The sequence below is a fragment of the Vombatus ursinus genome, unplaced genomic scaffold (genome assembly GCF_900497805.2).
Source record: "Vombatus ursinus unplaced genomic scaffold, bare-nosed wombat genome assembly UNPS02009173.1, whole genome shotgun sequence".
Classification (NCBI taxonomy): Eukaryota; Metazoa; Chordata; class Mammalia; order Diprotodontia; family Vombatidae; genus Vombatus; species Vombatus ursinus.
Genome location: NW_020948951.1, coordinates 8,638,994 through 8,655,462, shown reverse-complemented (window position 1 = coordinate 8,655,462; position 16,469 = coordinate 8,638,994). Strand labels below are relative to the sequence as shown.

The following is a 16,469-nucleotide window of genomic DNA, read 5'->3' as shown; positions in this document are numbered from 1 at the left end:
TGTATGGAAATGTTTTTATGTATGGAAATGTTTTTATGTATGGAAATGTTTCTGTAGTCTTCTAGTACCGACAGAGTTTTGAGGAGTTGGATGTTTAAATGGTCTCATCTGCAGATTATCTTGTAGTTAAACGGACTAATTCGGTACAAATCATCAGAATACTATTTAACTATTTCCCTGCCTTTCATCTGTATAGGTTTTTAAGTTAAAGTATCCTTGATAATTTATTGTTTTAGCTTTTTATTTTTGCCTTAGAAACTCAAATTGATTAAAGATGTTAGTTTCCAACAGAATAGATCCACACCAGGTAAATAATGATGCTGATGTGGCACTTGGTGCTTACAATGCAATTTAGGTACAATCTCATTTGTTTCTCTAGTAGCAATCAGAACTAGTTAGAAAAAGGTGTCAACTCCATCTGAGAGGTGAAGAAAGTAAAGCTAAGACATTAAATGACTTTTCCAATGTCGCATATAAGTAGAACCTGTGGCTAGGCCTCAAGACTGGGTGATATTTTGGGTTTGGTTGGGGTTAGATGGGGTTGAGCTTTTTCCATATTCCCTTTGGACAGCTAAGTCAAAAGAGACATGAAAATTCCAGTTGACCTGCTTTCATCCTTTTTATTTTTTTTCCCCTCCATCTTTATACATCGTGTAGATTAGTGTGGGAAAGCATCAAATATCAAAGGGAAAATCAGCCAACCTAATGTTTCTTTTGAGACCTGAAAAATAACCTTTTTTTTTTTGTACAATTACATTGTAAACTCCTTGAAAGCTGTTTTCCTGTTTCTTTGTATCCCCAGCATTTAGCACAATGCTTGGCATATAGTCAGCACTTAATAATGCTGGTTTTGATACAAGTTATTCTCGATACTTTTTAAAGTTGGCAAAATGACAGCTTTCCATTTGGATTTCTCAGTCTGTTGTTTTTGTTGCTTAAGTGATGATTTTCTCCAACCCATCCCAATAAAATATCACTATTTTAGAAAAGGAAATAGAAGTAGCTCTGGTTAGATTTAATATCTTGGCCACCTTGCCAAGTCCTTTGACTTGAATGATCTCTTCTTTGGTTTTTAAGAAGAATCCTCACTAGCTGTATGACCCTGGGCAAGTCACTTAACCCCAATTGCCTTTAAAAAAAAAAAGGAAGAATCCTCTAAACTCCAAGGTAGCTATTTAGTTACTACTTTATTTCATTCTAGACCTGTAAGAAGGCCTAAGCAGAAAGAGAATCTTTAAGACAAAGGAAAACAACCAAAGGGAAAGGTATATGCATTTATATAGTACCTATTATGTACTGGGCACTGTGCTAAGTGCTTTTACAAATATTACAACAAGCCTAAGAGGTAGGTGCTTATTATCCCCATTTTTAAAATTGAGGCAACTGAGGCAAACCGAAGTTAAGTGGTTTGTCCAACATCACAGTCTTTAAGTATCTTAGGCCAGATATGAACTTAGGTTTTCCTAACTTCAGGCCCAGTGCACTATCCACTGATAAAGCCCAGCTGCCTAATAGCCTAGACATGTGTTAATGTTCTATCTTCATATCTAACCATGTTAGGGGCAGCTAGGTGGCACATTGGATAGAGTGCTAACCCTGGAGTCAGAAAGACCTGAGTTCAAATTCAGCCTCAAACACTTACTGGCTGTATGACCCTAAGCAAGTCGCTTAACCTTGATTGCCTCAAAAAAAAATTCTGTTACATATCTATGTGACAACAGAGGTTTAATGCATGACTCCTCCCTTTAGTTAAATTGGACAGGTCAAAGAGGAAGATGCTTCGTAAACACAAGGATGTGAAACCTGAAGCAGAGACTGTAGAAGTATGGACAATACCAAAACGCAGCTTACCCAGAGGTAGGGGGAACTAGGTAGCTTGCGTAGACAGCAAATCTGGGTTACAACAGTTTAGTCTTAGGATTCCTCTAGCTTTGAGCTCCCAGCTAAGATAGGATCTCTATAAAAAGCTGGGAATTGAAGTTTTGTGAGGAATTCTGTCAATGGGAAGACTCTTAAGTGGAATAAACAAGAACATAGATAGAACCCAGCTTATGTTCCTGAAGATAAAGTTGGCACTTGCATGTGTTTTCTCTTCTCTAGGATCCATAAAGTTGTAGGCTGTGTGTGTTGTGGGGTAAACCAACTTTTTATAGGCAGGCCTAGGAACCTGATGCATCATTTCCCCCCTGTGGAAGATATGTTCAAAAGCCCAACTTAGAAGTTGGGCTGTTGGGAGTATTTTATTTTCTGCCATGACCCCAACTACATGAGGAGGCTCCCTGTTGACAAATGTTTATATTAAAATAGGGGAGAAAATCCCTGAGTTGGGGGTGGGAGAGGGAGAAAGGAAAATGAGTACATAAGAAACTAAAATCTCAGCTTATGGAACTATAAAACCATTTTTAAAAGTTTTAAAATTATACAATTGGTGGGAGCTAAGCATGATTTTAACATTGATCTTTGACCATTGATATAGTGTAAAAGTAGCAATTTTTAAACTTTTTTGTTCAATTCTTTATAGGGTACGGATTGAGGAAATCCAGCTACAGAAAATAATATATTCCTGCTAGGGACAACTGATGACAAGTACATGGAACCTGACTATTTTTACTTTGACTTGGGTTAGAGCTGTACATTCATAACAGGGGAAAACAGTCTTATATAATGCTGCATAATCTACCGAACAAAATCTGGCCCTTGAGATACCCTCAGAATGTGAATGGTACAATAGCAAATAAACAAAATTGCATAAATGTATGGCTTTCACTTTTTCTTTGAGTGTGTGTGTGGGGGGGTGATGCTTTGGAATAAATTTCTGAAAATTATAAAGAGTTGATCACTTATCAACTCATGGCTTTCTCTTTTAATCTCTTATGTCTTCCATCTGAGTACCTTATTCTTCCCTTTTTTGTATGGAAGAGGAAGAATAGATGCATTTTTTTTTTCAGTAAATGCCTGAGAAATGGAGGTATCCTGATAAGTTGTTTAAATGTTTTCTTCTCAACATTTTTTTGTGGTCTTTGTCCTTTGTTCCTATCATATGACTTTAATAATGGCCACCTTAACCATACCCTACTTGCATATTATATAAGAATTCTGCATTATCAAGCTGTTCCTCTTCCTCTTCTTTCCTTCCAGAGCCATCTGATTCCTGGGTTGGGATGCTCTGGCATTATTGGTCAAACAGTTTGTGTTTGGAATAATCTATAATAGAAAGTCACAGTAATAGTATTGAAGTCCTGGGAGAGGAGAGGTATACCATTCTTTAAGCATCTAGGCAGGCATAGAAAAGATACCCTTAGGTAGAGATCAGAGGAACTCATATATAAAATATAACAACGACCTTATGATGAGGCTTGCTCATTTCAGTTGGGCTGTCTTGGTCTTAATGCATGTCAGTATTGTCCTAGGTTTCTAGGTGCTAGTGATAAAAGGAACTTGGTATCTAGCCCAACCTCCTAATTTTACAAATGAGGGAATAAGTCCCAGAAAAGTAAAGTGACTTGCCTAAGATCATTGGTAGTAGGAATGTAAACTTGTGTTCTGACTCCAAATTCAATGTTTATTCTGCTATACCACACTCATGGTTATGATGTAGGTCAATCACGGACCAACTGCTGTTGTGGTTTGAAGGCAGATAGAAAACTGAAACCTCCTGTATAATTTTGAATGAGTTATGGAATATAGCCATCTAGATCTAGGATTTGGCTTTATAGATGTCTAAACTGGTTGGGAATGTTGGTGCAGGCCTATAATCTTTGCTACTAGAGAATGAGGCTGGTGGATTTCATGAGTTTAGGAGTTCTGAGCTGCAGAGGACCAAGCCAATCAGATTTCAGCACTATGTTTGGCGTTAAAGTGGTGAGCCCCAGGAATAGGGCGGCTATCAGGTGGCCTAAGGAAGAATGAACTTTCCTGGGTTGGGAAATAAAGCAGGTCAAAACATCCATGCTGAGTTATTCTAATTCATTTGTCTCTCAAAAGTATAATATTTTAACCCAGAGACTATAGGTTGAGTTATCATTCAAGGATAGGTATGCTATGATCATGTTATATGAGTTCAGCTACTTTAATGTAGATGACGTTCATCTTTGTGATGGAGAATCATCTCACAAAACCAGCACTACTACCCGGTCTTCTCCTATGCAGGGAGAAGGAATACTTTATTAATAAACAACTCATATTTTACATAGCACTTTAAGATCTGCAAAATGCTGTCTTGATCCTGTGAAATAATCAACATCTCCACTGGGGACACTGGGAGGTTGATTTGTTCTGTATGCTGAGCCCAATGCAGGCCAGTCCTCTGGTGTTTATGTTCAGTATTGGAGGGGAAAAAATGAGAAACTCATAGGTCATTTGCCAGTTAAAGTGGGATACTCATAGGCCATCCCCTAGTTTGCTATAGAAAGGGAAGGATATACATGTGCATTGAGGACTCAGTCTAGAGCTGATTAAGTTGAGTGAAACTCCCATTTCCAAGTTCCCCATCCCAGTCCAACAGCCAAGCATCAGAGAGCACTTGGAGCTCTTCATGACTATTTTATACATGAGTAACCAGAAAGTGATGTCAGTAGCTTAAGTCATCGGTCCTCTGAGGCAGTCAAGTCTTGAGGATCCTTTCAATACCTTTTAAGGAAAAACTAGTTTAACTTGCATAGGGGGGAGGGGAGACCAGTAGGGTTGTGTTAGCACTGCTCCCAGCACAACTTGATTTAAGTCACACATATACTGTCAGAGCTGTGACTCTTTGCCAAGACCTGTGCTCTTTGCACAAAGTTGTGTCTTTCATGTTCTCTCAATGTTATCAACTCTTTGGTACTATGGCTACAAACAGCATTTCTTGCCTTTATTTCCAATTCCTTCAAGAATTTTTGTTTGTTTGTCCTTGCATATTGGTGTTCTTCCTACACCTGGATTCTAATTTATCAGATTTAGAATAAAAATAGTGTTGGATTTTTTAAATCAGTAAACCTAACAGCTGAAATATCTTGGGGACTGCATATTCTTGAGAATACATGACGGTGACAAAACTGATAACATTTTTATCCTTTCACTGTAGATGGCAGAATAAGGTGTGGGTTGACATAAGGGAAGAAACCAGAGCTATTCCTACAAAAGTATAGTTTCCTAATTTCTCTTCTTCCCTCATGATTTTTTTTGTTCAGATATTTCTACATCTTTCTCCCAGAACAGAAGCAATTAATTAAAAACCTCTTATGAAAAACTTCAAGAAAAAAGATTTCTATGTGTGCATTTATAACACCAAGTCTAATTTTTTGACAGGGCCCCAAAGATCCACTGCCTTAATGTAAAACAAAGATGCTTAACAATTTATAATTTTGGAGTAAAGTGACTAAAATGTCTATACCCTTTGATTTAGGAATTTTACTTTGGGGCATATGCCCCCAAAGAGTTCATTGAGGAAAAGAAAGGTTCCAAATACACTAACACATTTATAATATTTTTTGTCTTATCAAAGAATGGGAACAAACAGATATCTGTCAATTGGGGAATGACTAAACAAATTGTAGTAAATGAATGTAATGGAATATTATTGTGCTGTAGGATATCAAAAACATGATGAATATAGAGAAGCAAGGAAAGATTTATATGAACTGATGCAATGTGAATTAAACAGAGCCAGGAAAATAATATACATAGTGACTAAATGTAAAGGGTAAGAACTACCACAAAACAGTCAAAGCTGAATATTGCAAAATGTTAAGAATCAGACTGGCTTCAAAAAAATAGCTATGAGAAGACACCTCCCCCTACTTCTTTAAAGAAGTATGAGCACAGGGGAGGGGTGTCCAAGGGCCCAAAACATCGCATAAAACAGGGAAGTTTTTTTTTTCTCTGCAGCAATTTTTCAGATTTTTTTTTTCTCACCTTTTTTTCTTTTCTTTTGGAAAATTCTTTGTTACAAAAGAGATCTCTGGGAAGACAACTGGAGTAGGATACAGGAGGAATCTAAGCAATGTCAAAAGAAAAGATATCAATAGAAATCTAGTTTTAAAAGGTGTACTTAAAAGCCTGGACCAGTTCAATTCCTTTTTCCTAAAAGGAAAAAAAATCTCTTGGATGAAAGAAACAACCTCACAAAAGATGAGAAACTCTGAACCAGAATTCAGTTCAAAGGCCCTTTGAGTAGAAACATTCACCATTTAAGAGATAAACAAAGGAGGGAATTAAACCAACAAATTGCCTCAAGGAAATATTAAAACAAATGGAGCCATGAGTGGTGATTGGGTTGTTAACAGTTATGGAACTAGGCTTGACATTTCAATTTATGGTAATCTAATGCTCTCCTAGCTTTGAGGTTACAGACCTCTTGGACACTCTACAGGTTCAAAAAGGAAATGGCATACAATGCAAATGATTATCTAGACTGTCTGAAAAAGCACAATCTGGGGGGAGGAGTCACTGCATCCTGAGGCAGCCCATTCCTCTCATGGGTAGCTCTAATTGTTGGGAAGTTTTTTTTTATGTCAAGCCTACATGTGTTCTTTGTGACTTCCATCCACTGTTCATAGCTCTGCTTTCTAGTACTTAACACAAGTCTAAGACTTTCCAGTACCTTCTTTTATGGACTTGGGCATGGATACCCAAAGTTTTATGTTATAAATAGTACCCAAAAATTTGCATATACATTTACATACCACAAATAGGCAAGATAGAATGTGAATTTAATTTCTAAATATATTTTATTCACTCCCAGTTAAACCAATGCATTTCATATCCCATGTCAATGAGAATACATGACAGTAACAAAGAATTAATAAAATTTTTATACTGTCACTAAAGATGGCAGAGTTTGGTGGATATGTCCCTTCCCAGTTTTCTACCCCACACAAAGGAAACTACTAGTGCCCTTAAAGTCAGTAAGTTGGTATTTAAATCTATTCACCTAACAATTGTTCTTTTTGTCCTTAAACATTCACCTAATAAAAGGTCTTTTTGTCTTCAACCTATTACCCACCTTTCAGAGGAACTTTTCCAAGAATTTGGAAAGGGCTTTAGAGAAAATTATTCTTCCTTAATTTTTCTTCTTGTCAGTCATTTCAGTTGGCATGTTCAACTCTTCATGACCCTGTCTGGGGTTTTCTTGGCAAAGATATTGGAGTGATTTGCCATTTCCTTCTCCAGCTCATTTTGTAGATGAGGAACTGAGGCAAACAGGGTTAAGTGACTTTCCCAGGGTTACACAGCTAGTAAGTGTCTGAGGTGAGATTTGAACTCAGAAGATGAGTCTTCCTGACTCCAGGCCCGGCACTCTGTCCACTACACATTGTTCACATTAGTGGTCCCCTAAGTGGTTGTGTACTAGTAAATCTAGAACCTTGTGATGGATGTGATCCCTAAAGTGTTTTGATTTTTGTTGAGTTTAGTTGAAGTGAAATTATTAAAATTAATTTGAATATTCACCACCACTACTCCTTTCACTAAGAACATTCTTTGATGGAAGTGATCCTGTCTTTTTAAATGCCACACCAGGGATGTACAAATTTTGGCAGGACCTACCAAGACAGAAATGCTTCCAGTATGACCTGGTGGAAAAGCTCTTTCTATTGCCCTCAGGCTCCACTTATCTCTGTCTGGGGATCTCTGTTTTCACCCCTGCGATTGGAGGGTGATGAATTTCTCCTTGGCCACAGTTGAAAGCTGTACCAACAAGTGCCAGAGCACTTGATACCTCCTTGGAAAGAGAAACAATCCCTAGGCATACAACTGTGTTCCTTGAAGTGAGATCCACCCTTCAAATTCCACCCAAACCCATCCTCAAGACAGTATAATTCTCCCAGAGGGAAGAAAGGTAGATAAGCTGATTCCTTATTCACTGCCACTAAGAATCCAATTTTAAGTTCATTCCAATGATTTGTTCTGTTCTCAAATATCTTTACATAAAACAGAAAACCCTTTTCTTCTATTTCCACCCTACAATCATTGGGGCAAAAAAAAAAATTGCTACTGAGGAAAGGTGTCTCAAATAACTGGAGACTGCAATGTGCTAACATCTGCTGCCTAGAGTCTCAGTATAACAACAAACTCTATTCAGTTGGCTGGGTTAGAGGCTGGAGAGCAGAGATTTCAACTGTACCTTTGTGCTAGAGGCTGATGATGACCCACCCACCTCCTCCCAATTTCCTTTCCTATCTCCCTAACACTTATGATTGCTATAAGCACAAGACTCCCTTACTGTTCATCTCTCAGCAGCGAGAGACGGTCTCAAATATCATCACGTGGGGAAAAAGGGGGGGAAGGGCTCAGTAATCAGGGTGTGGTTGAAAGAGTTTGAGTAACACAGTGAACTTGGCTATTGAGTTTCCTGTGCCAAAATGACTTGGAAACCTGTCCTGAGAATGCAATTTCCAAATGCTCACCCATCACTGAACATTTTTACAGAATCAGGGCCTGAAAACTGTAAGGACTCTGAAATCACTCTTAGTCTCAGCAATACAGTCATTGACCCCAAGTTCTGGATTTCCCAATAGCTACCTGAACATCTGAGGCACTTGGAGGTCAGGTTGCTAGGATTCTACAGCCTCATCTCTGGGAATAGTGAGTTAGTTTAGGAGAGATGGCAGTCTCATGTAGCAATACATGAGATCTAAAAGGCAGAAAAAGTGAAGAACTTCAGTGCCAGGCAAACTTTTCTTTTTTAGGCAAAGCCAAGATGATGACAGAAGTGGGATCCTGGGCACATTGATCAAGAAAATCACGTCACTTTGTGATGGGAAATTTGCAAATGTTAGACAAGTGGGGGAAAATTACCTTCTATAATCTCTTCCTTCTGTTCCTTTGGAAAAGAAAAATAGAAATCAGCAAAGAAAAGAGAGAAACAACCAGGAACGGAAATTTCTCTGTGCAATATAATGGGAAGAGTGCTAGAATCAGGATACCTGGGTTCTAGACTTGATTGAACATTTTAATTTACCTATGTGACCTGGAGCAAGTCACTTAACCTCTCCCAGTCTCAGTTCTGTTATTTTTAAAAATCAGGGATGAAGTGGGAACTAGAATATAACAAAGGTCCCTGCAATCTCCATCCTTCTGTGTCCCTTTGTCATACACTGGGAGAAAACGGCTAGCAGAGGATGGTTTCGATCCATCGACCTCTGGGTTATGGGCCCAGCACGCTTCCGCTGCGCCACTCTGCTTCCCGATCTCACTTGTGAGCATCACTTTTTGTCACTTTTACTTGCCTTGCAGGTTTTCTTTATGTGAACTTTCCTTAAGCTTCTCTGCCTTCGGAGTTTTCTAATATACTCGCATTTTTTCACCCCAGTAAAACGATTTGGTGTGAGGGAACGCTCGAATGGAGAGTGATGCTCAAATGGAGAAGGGAGAATGGAGAAAGAAGCTCAACACCCACGAGCGCGAAAAAAAATCTGAAAGCCACGGCATTTCCCTTGGGATTTTTTTTTTAAGAAGCAACTTTATAACTAAAGCTTCATCTTTCCATCTTTGAAAGTCTTTCTATGACAGTCATACACACTGTGGAGATGAAGGGACTGCGGGGAAACTGGGGAAGTCATCGAAGACTCAGAAGGATCTTGAACTTTTTCCCTCTGATCTGTCCACAGAGCATCTTCTCTCTCCCACGTACCGGAAATGAGGGATGAATAGGTTCTGAATACGCAAACGGTACTTCTAGAGGGAGCGGAGCGCAGAACCCCCAACCCATGCCCACAACATGAAAACAGAGATTGCCAGCACTCTGTCTTTTAAGGGAAAACCAAACCTGTTTTTTCCCAACAGGAACCTGTAGCAAAAAAACAAACAAACAAACAAACAAAAAAACAAAACAAAACAAAAAAACCAGGAATAAGAGATAACATAGAACCTGAAGGAGGTTCTGAGTGAATGAATATAGAAGCTCCACTCCCTGAGGGGAAAACTGAATGGTGGATTTGGATGCCCAAAGAGTTTCTTCTCTTATGGAAACAGGATTAGGGAGAGTTATTTATACCAGCTCTTCTTGCCAGCAGAATATAAATTCTTTGAGAGCAAGGGCTTTTTCCCTCTTTTCATTGTATCTCCAACGTCTGAGTCATTAAGAGCTTAATGTATGTGGACCGAATGAAATTGAATCGGATGCTGCTTTTAATCACTAGGCTTTAGGCTTTTGGTGTAATAGTTAAAACTACAAGCCTCTAGAGTCACAGAAAGGCCCACTTACACCCACTTCACACCCCCCCATCTGTATAAGCACAGAAAAGGGTATTCCCTCCTTTGGCCAAGGAACTTCATATTGGACCTCCACACCTCAGGAGAGACTGATAGTGAAAGGACCCTCAAGTGAAGAGAAATAAGTTTCCACAGGCTAGAAGTATCTGACATCTAGCATCGAATCTGGTTATACATGCAAAGTATGAGATGCCCAAGGTGCTGCAACCTTTGAAGAATGGCCAGTATCTCCTCAGGATCTTTGTCGTCTTTTCTCTGACTTTCATGCTCCTGCAGAATTCATTCCCAGTAAGCCTCCTTCATCCTCAGAGTTTCAGAACCACGGTCAGTTCTCAGAGCGAGACTTTCCACCTCTCGCATTTCTCACTTTGCTTTTTCATCTCTTTACATATTTTTGAATAGAAAAAACAAAACAAAACAAAACAAACCAACAGCCATAGAAAGGCAGTGATTTGTGTGTGCGTAGACGGTACGTGGGAGAGAGAAGAGGGTCTGTGGACAGATTAGAGCGAAAAAGCTCAAGATCCTTCTGAGTCTTCGATGACTTCTCCAGCTGCCCCCCAGCCCCTTCATCTTCACAGTGTATATGACTGTCATAGAAGGACTTTCAAAGATGGAAAGATGAAGCTCTCATTATAAAGACGCTTCTTTTAAAAATAAAAAAAAATCCCAAGGGAAATGCCGTGGCTTTCAGATTTTTTTTCGCGCTCGTGGGTGTTGAGCTTCTTTCTCCATTCTCCCTTCTCCATTTGAGCATCACTCTCCATTCCAGCGTCGCCTCACCCCAAATCATTTTACTAGGGAAAAAAATGCGAGTATATTAGAAAACTCCAAAGGCAGAGAAACTTAAGGAAAGTCCACAGAAAGAAAACTTGTAAGGAAAGTAAAAGTGATGAAAAGTGATGTTCACAAGTGGGATCGGGAAGCAGAGTGGCGCAGCGGAAGCGTGCTGGGCCCATAACCCAGAGGTCGATGGATCGAAACCATCCTCTGCTAGCTATTTTCTCCCAGTGTAGAAATGGACGAGGAAATAATAATTCTCTACTTTGAAATCTGTGCTATCTAGTTTGTTGACTCGAGTTGTTGAGCTGCGTAAGGTAAGGATCACCGAACTGTGGTTGCTCCGAACTGTAGTACAGTACTCCGAATTGTAGTACTACAGCACTCCGAACTCCGAATATAAGGAATATGAAGCAAAATAGTGATGAGCAACAGATTGCAAAAGTAAGCAGAATAAACCATTTGCAGTAAGGATTGTTTTATTCTATTTGTATCCCTAGCCAACGTCTGGCACATAGAAGAAACTTATTGATGCTTGTTGATGGATTGTTTAGGAACATATCCCCTAACAGAGCTCTTTTAGCTCTAAATAATAACTGCTGCCAAGGTGAAAGGCCTTAAGATATGTTCTTTTAACAAAAGGGTAATAGAGACTTTACTTTAAGGAGCTACAGCTTTGGTTAGATGCATTTCCAGCAAGCAATGTCAATACATTCACTAAACTGAAGGCCAGCATATGAATTATGGTAGACTAAGGCAAAACCTAAACTAAGGTCTTCCTGACTGCATGAAGTCCAGCCCAGAGGAGGACCAGAGTCCTCCCAGAGGAGGAGGACAAAGTCCGAAGGATCATGCTTGAACAAAAGCAACTGAGAAACAAGTTAGAGCGGAGTGGTAGGTTAAGCAAGAAAAGTTAGCGTTGCTGAAGGAAGGAAGGAAAGAAGAGTTGCTCACCCACCTTGAGTAGATTCAGTTTGTACAGCGTTCCCAACGCAAAAACATTGTTGCCGAAACCCGGGATCGAACCAAGGACTTTTAGATCTTCAGTCTAACGCTCTCCCAACTGAGCTATTTCGGCTCACTTAGGAAGCAGTTTTGACTACTATTCTTTTGTAAATTCAGGCGTTTTCCGTTGCTTCAAATCTAAAAGTTTCTAAAGAAGAAATTGTTGACCGGAGTAACTAGTTTCAAGTCAATTCTGGTACACTGCAGTAAGATTTCACTCTGATCCTGCTCCAGCGTGGATGGAGTAGCATTTCAGCGGGGCAGCTGGTACATACCTTTGCTATGTGAGAGAGGGACCATGTAATATCACTGATTGTGTTGAACTAGACTAGCTCCATTGATTGAAAGCATTGGTTGGTTTGGATAGGATTGGATTAGATTGGATTGGAGGGGATTTCCTTAAATAGCGCCGGGGTGTAGTCAGACACTCGGAGCAAGCGATGAACTGAGACCAAAATGGGGATGACAATGAGTTCCGAGTGGAAGGGCATCTGCAGTTGCCTTCCTAGCCCAAGGGAAATTGAAAAGAAATGTCTGGAGGGATCCCAGAAAACCCTGCCTTCCTCTCCCTGATGACTTCAAGAACCTTAAGTGTGACATTCTCCCCATACCAACCGTCCCACTCTCCCCCCAAAAAAATTCCCTCAACCTACGCATTTTCTTAAGAAAAAAATGTTTCCCCTCTACACAAGGGGTGGTACAAGGGCAATGTGGCCTTGTGACGATTCCCTGGAAAGGGGGATAGTGGGATCGCCTTCTGTGGGAATCCATCTAAAGAAGACCTCTCTGATACAAAGTCAGCAACTTGTTTTAGAATAGCCTACGTCTGAATAGATTTTGCCTGCGATAACACAACAGTACTTCCTAACAGCATTTCAAAATCCCCTTCTCAAATAACTACAGAATTTTAAAAACTTCTGTTACTGCCGAAACCCGGGATTGAACCAGGGACCTTTAGATCTTCAGTCTAACGCTCTCCCAACTGAGCTATTTCGGCTCACCTGGAAGTATTTTCTCTCATTTTCTTTCCTATGGTTGTCAGATTTCAAGATTCGTGAAGAATTTTGGTGAGGAAAAGATGGCACCTAACGGCCAAATATCCTATTTTGAAAAAAAGGAGAAACTTTGTGATCTTGCGTCAAAGGAGAATGTAATAGTAAGTCTGACTCTGACCAGAACGAACGAAACATCTGGGATCTCCTGCGACCCTGCTTGTCTCTCCACCTAGTTTATACTAGTGAGAGATAGGTTGTTCGCTGACTTGATCCCCTGTGGTGGGAATCCTAATGGCTTTGGGAGAAAAACGCAAAAGAAAAGGGTGAGAGGACATCAAAAGGAAACAAAGAGATGGAGGCAAACCTAGATTAAAAAAAGGAAAAGATAAACAAGTGCACGTTAAGATAACAAGTTACCCTATTGCGCAGGCAAAGCCTTATCTAACAATCTGCCAACTTGTTTCATTGTGCCAACGTATCGGATTCTCAAAGATTTGAAACTCACGTTACGTAAAGCTTGGGTTTGAAAACGTCCCTGGGTGGGATCGAACCACCAACCTTTCGGTTAACAGCCGAACGCGCTAACCAATTGCGCCACAGAGACTTACTCCCTTAACGTTTTCCTTCAGATGTAAAAGAAAGCAACTTTGTTGCTATAAAATTTATTGATTAGGTGAGTTCGATAGCCTGGAAGGTGTTTTTGAATTCATCTAAAGTTTTGCACAATACCAACCAGAAGTGACAGGAAAAAAAAAATCAGTTAATCAGTGTGCAGGGCAGAAACCAGAGTGGATGCCCGTCTTTTTCTCTATTTGCTCCGCTCTTCTTCAAACTAGATAAAACTTGTTAACGTGGGCTCAGTAATGACTGTGCTATGTTAGAACTTCTTTTCTTCACCGGGGAGCCTGACAGTGGAGGTACACAATAACTGACAAATCAGAAAGACTTCTGAAACCCCAAACTGCTTGACATACCAGTGATCCTTTGCGAGTGAACTCTAGCCGAATTTGGAGATGCCTGCAGCTGCCAGAAACCTCAGAACCAGCTTTGATCAGCTCAAGGGCAACCTTGAGCAGAAGCTTCAGACTCAAGATCTTAGTCAGGACTTTCTAAACATCCTGCCACTTGGCTTACTGTGCCCACAGATGTCCTCTCCCTTAACCCTGGCTCCCCACCAGAAAGCCTTTAGAAGCTATTTTGCCTCACCCCTTTTCCTCTCCCCTTTGGGCAGCTAAGAACTCTCTCTCCCCCTCTCTGCTCCCTCGTAAGATCTCCTCTCCCCTACAAGCCTTTTCTCAGACATCAAATGCTTTCAATTGGCATATCGGACTCTGTTTCATGTCAGTTCCCTGTATAGTCCTGGGGATCTTTTGTTAACAAACCCAACAGACCTGCAAGTTTTGAGGCTTATCTTAGGACTTGGAAGAATCGGATTTGGAGTCTTCAATATGTGAATTTATTAAAAATTCACATTAAAAGGGATCCTTTCTTTGCAGAGGTGGAGGGCTATGATTGAGTAACACTATAATGTCAGACTTTTTCAATGTATTGGTTACTTTTACTGAACTGCTTCACCTCTCCCTATTAAAAAAGTTTTTTTTTTTTTAAATAAGAGATGGTTCACTGAGCAGGAAAATGAGGAAGGATACATTTGGAAATGTAGTGATATAAAAAGAATAAACATAAACACTATGGGTGAGTGTGGGTGTGAGTGGGAGGGGGAGGCGGCGTGTGTACCTGTTGAAGGAATCCCCTCCCTCATACCTGAAGAATGTCAAGCAACTTTTTTTTTTCTAAACCCTTCCAGTGACAGAGAGCGTCCTATCTAACTGGGAACTTATATCACGAGTAACGCCAAATAGAATAGAATGGGGTCGTGGTGAGATCCGAACTTTAGGAAGATTATTTTGAAAGCTGAGTAGGGATGGGCTGGGACGGGAAGGGACTTGTGGCAGGGAGGCCAACGGGCAGGCTATTTCAATAATCCAGGCATGAAGTGATGGGGGCAGGCAGCAGGGTGTTGCAATTGTCGGAAGAGAGAAGGTGGCATATAAGAGAGATACTCAGAAGATAGAATCGACAGGACAATTTGAGGACATCGTCATTATCCTTCCAACCGCAGGGTTGGAGCGAGCCTCAGAAATGATCCAGATCAGTTCCATGTCTGTTGAAGAATCTCCTCTCCCATCCCTGACAAAGTGATTGTGCAATTTATTTTGAACCTGGGACAGGGAACTTCCTACCCAACAGGGACGACCAGCTTTCGGTGACGTCTCGCTTTTCTACCTATGCTCCCAAGCGCCTTTCTTTTCTGTTTACTTGGAAATTTTAAGCCGAAATCAGTCTCCTGAAGGTACTGGAGTCTTATGCTATTTTGTTTCTCCTTCGTCCGCTACAGTATGTGCGTCTGAAGATGTCTTTACCTCAATCAGTGGCGCTCAGATAAAACCCAGTGGCCTCTCCTTCCGACAGGTGAAGAATGCTCTCTAACTGCGTAGCCCCAGATGCCCACCAGGTGGAGCTGCCACCCTCTTTAAATTAGATGCTTTGGCAGTTAAATTAGATTTTGGGGCCCGGAAAGAACCATTGTCATTCATCCACCCAAACCCCTCTTCCCTACCCCTACAAGCACCCGCCCACAGGAGGCAGCAGATAAAAATTTTATATAACAGATTTTGGCAGCCATGGCTTCCTAGAATTCCCCAGAGAGGACAGAATCCTGGATTTATTCCGACTGGCTTATGTGCAATACGGGGGGGGGGGGGGGGGGGAGAGGGGAAGGGGGAAGGGAGGGAAGCAGTAGTTTTATCTCTTTACAGGGAAATTAAAATCAAATCTTGTAAGGATCCAGAAATAGGAGTCTCCAGTCTCATTGTCCTCTTTTTCTCTCCATCTTTCCTGCCTAAAATTCAAGCGCAGGTGGATCTGGGACCTCAAACCACCGCGCATTTTCTCTTCCTATGGAAAAGAAAGTTTTAGTCATTTGTTTAAAAGTCTGCACGTACTTTTCGCGTCTAAGGTGAAGTAAATTTGCGTGTCCAGATCTGTGGAAAATTAGTTTCTCCAGATTCCAAATTCTAAGAAAAAGTCAGTATATGTGTCTACAGGTCTCTCTGCTGTTTCCTCACCATTTTGCCATAGTTGAGTAGAGCACCAACAAAGTTTACTTGCTTCATATATATTTCGTTTGTTTTGGGGTTCTAGAAACCTCTAAAAGTCACCTGCCCTCTCTGAGGCTCGAACTCAGGACCTTCAGATTATGAGACTGACGCGCTGCCAACTGCGCTAAGAAGGCGGCTACAGCAAAAAGTATCAAGTAGCAAGTTCTTGAGGAAAAAAATCGTCATTCTCAACTTAAGATATTTGTATGTTTTTCTGTCTTCTACTATTTATTTTGAGTTGGACATAATGTGATTTTTAGACATTCTGAAAGAGAATCCTTGGCTCCATTACCCATTTTATTTTGGTTTCCATTTCGAGTTGCTGGGAAGACTTAGA

The 16,469-nt window shown here is 40.5% G+C and overlaps 1 long non-coding RNA gene and 6 other non-coding genes across 7 annotated transcripts in view; 2 read left to right on the top strand and 5 right to left on the bottom strand.

Moving 5' to 3' along the window:
* The window catches only part of LOC114035015, an 8,651-nt gene extending 5,962 nt beyond the window's left edge, over window positions 1–2,689 (top strand). The window contains exons 2-3 of the long non-coding RNA XR_003568171.1: window positions 1,750–1,857; window positions 2,522–2,689. This is a non-coding gene — a long non-coding RNA (uncharacterized LOC114035015). The remainder of the gene's footprint in view (window positions 1–1,749; window positions 1,858–2,521) is intronic.
* A 6,400-nt stretch (window positions 2,690–9,089) lies between these two features.
* TRNAM-CAU lies at window positions 9,090–9,161 on the bottom strand. The gene has a single exon. It is a non-coding gene; the product is annotated as a tRNA-Met (tRNA).
* Window positions 9,162–11,115: 1,954 nt separating this feature from the next.
* On the top strand, window positions 11,116–11,187 carry TRNAM-CAU. The gene has a single exon. It is a non-coding gene; the product is annotated as a tRNA-Met (tRNA).
* A 789-nt stretch (window positions 11,188–11,976) lies between these two features.
* On the bottom strand, window positions 11,977–12,049 carry TRNAF-GAA. The gene has a single exon. It is a non-coding gene; the product is annotated as a tRNA-Phe (tRNA).
* An 851-nt stretch (window positions 12,050–12,900) lies between these two features.
* TRNAF-GAA lies at window positions 12,901–12,973 on the bottom strand. The gene has a single exon. It is a non-coding gene; the product is annotated as a tRNA-Phe (tRNA).
* Window positions 12,974–13,501: 528 nt separating this feature from the next.
* Window positions 13,502–13,575, bottom strand: TRNAN-GUU. The gene has a single exon. It is a non-coding gene; the product is annotated as a tRNA-Asn (tRNA).
* A 2,618-nt stretch (window positions 13,576–16,193) lies between these two features.
* Window positions 16,194–16,266, bottom strand: TRNAM-CAU. The gene has a single exon. It is a non-coding gene; the product is annotated as a tRNA-Met (tRNA).
* Window positions 16,267–16,469: the final 203 nt, after the last annotated feature.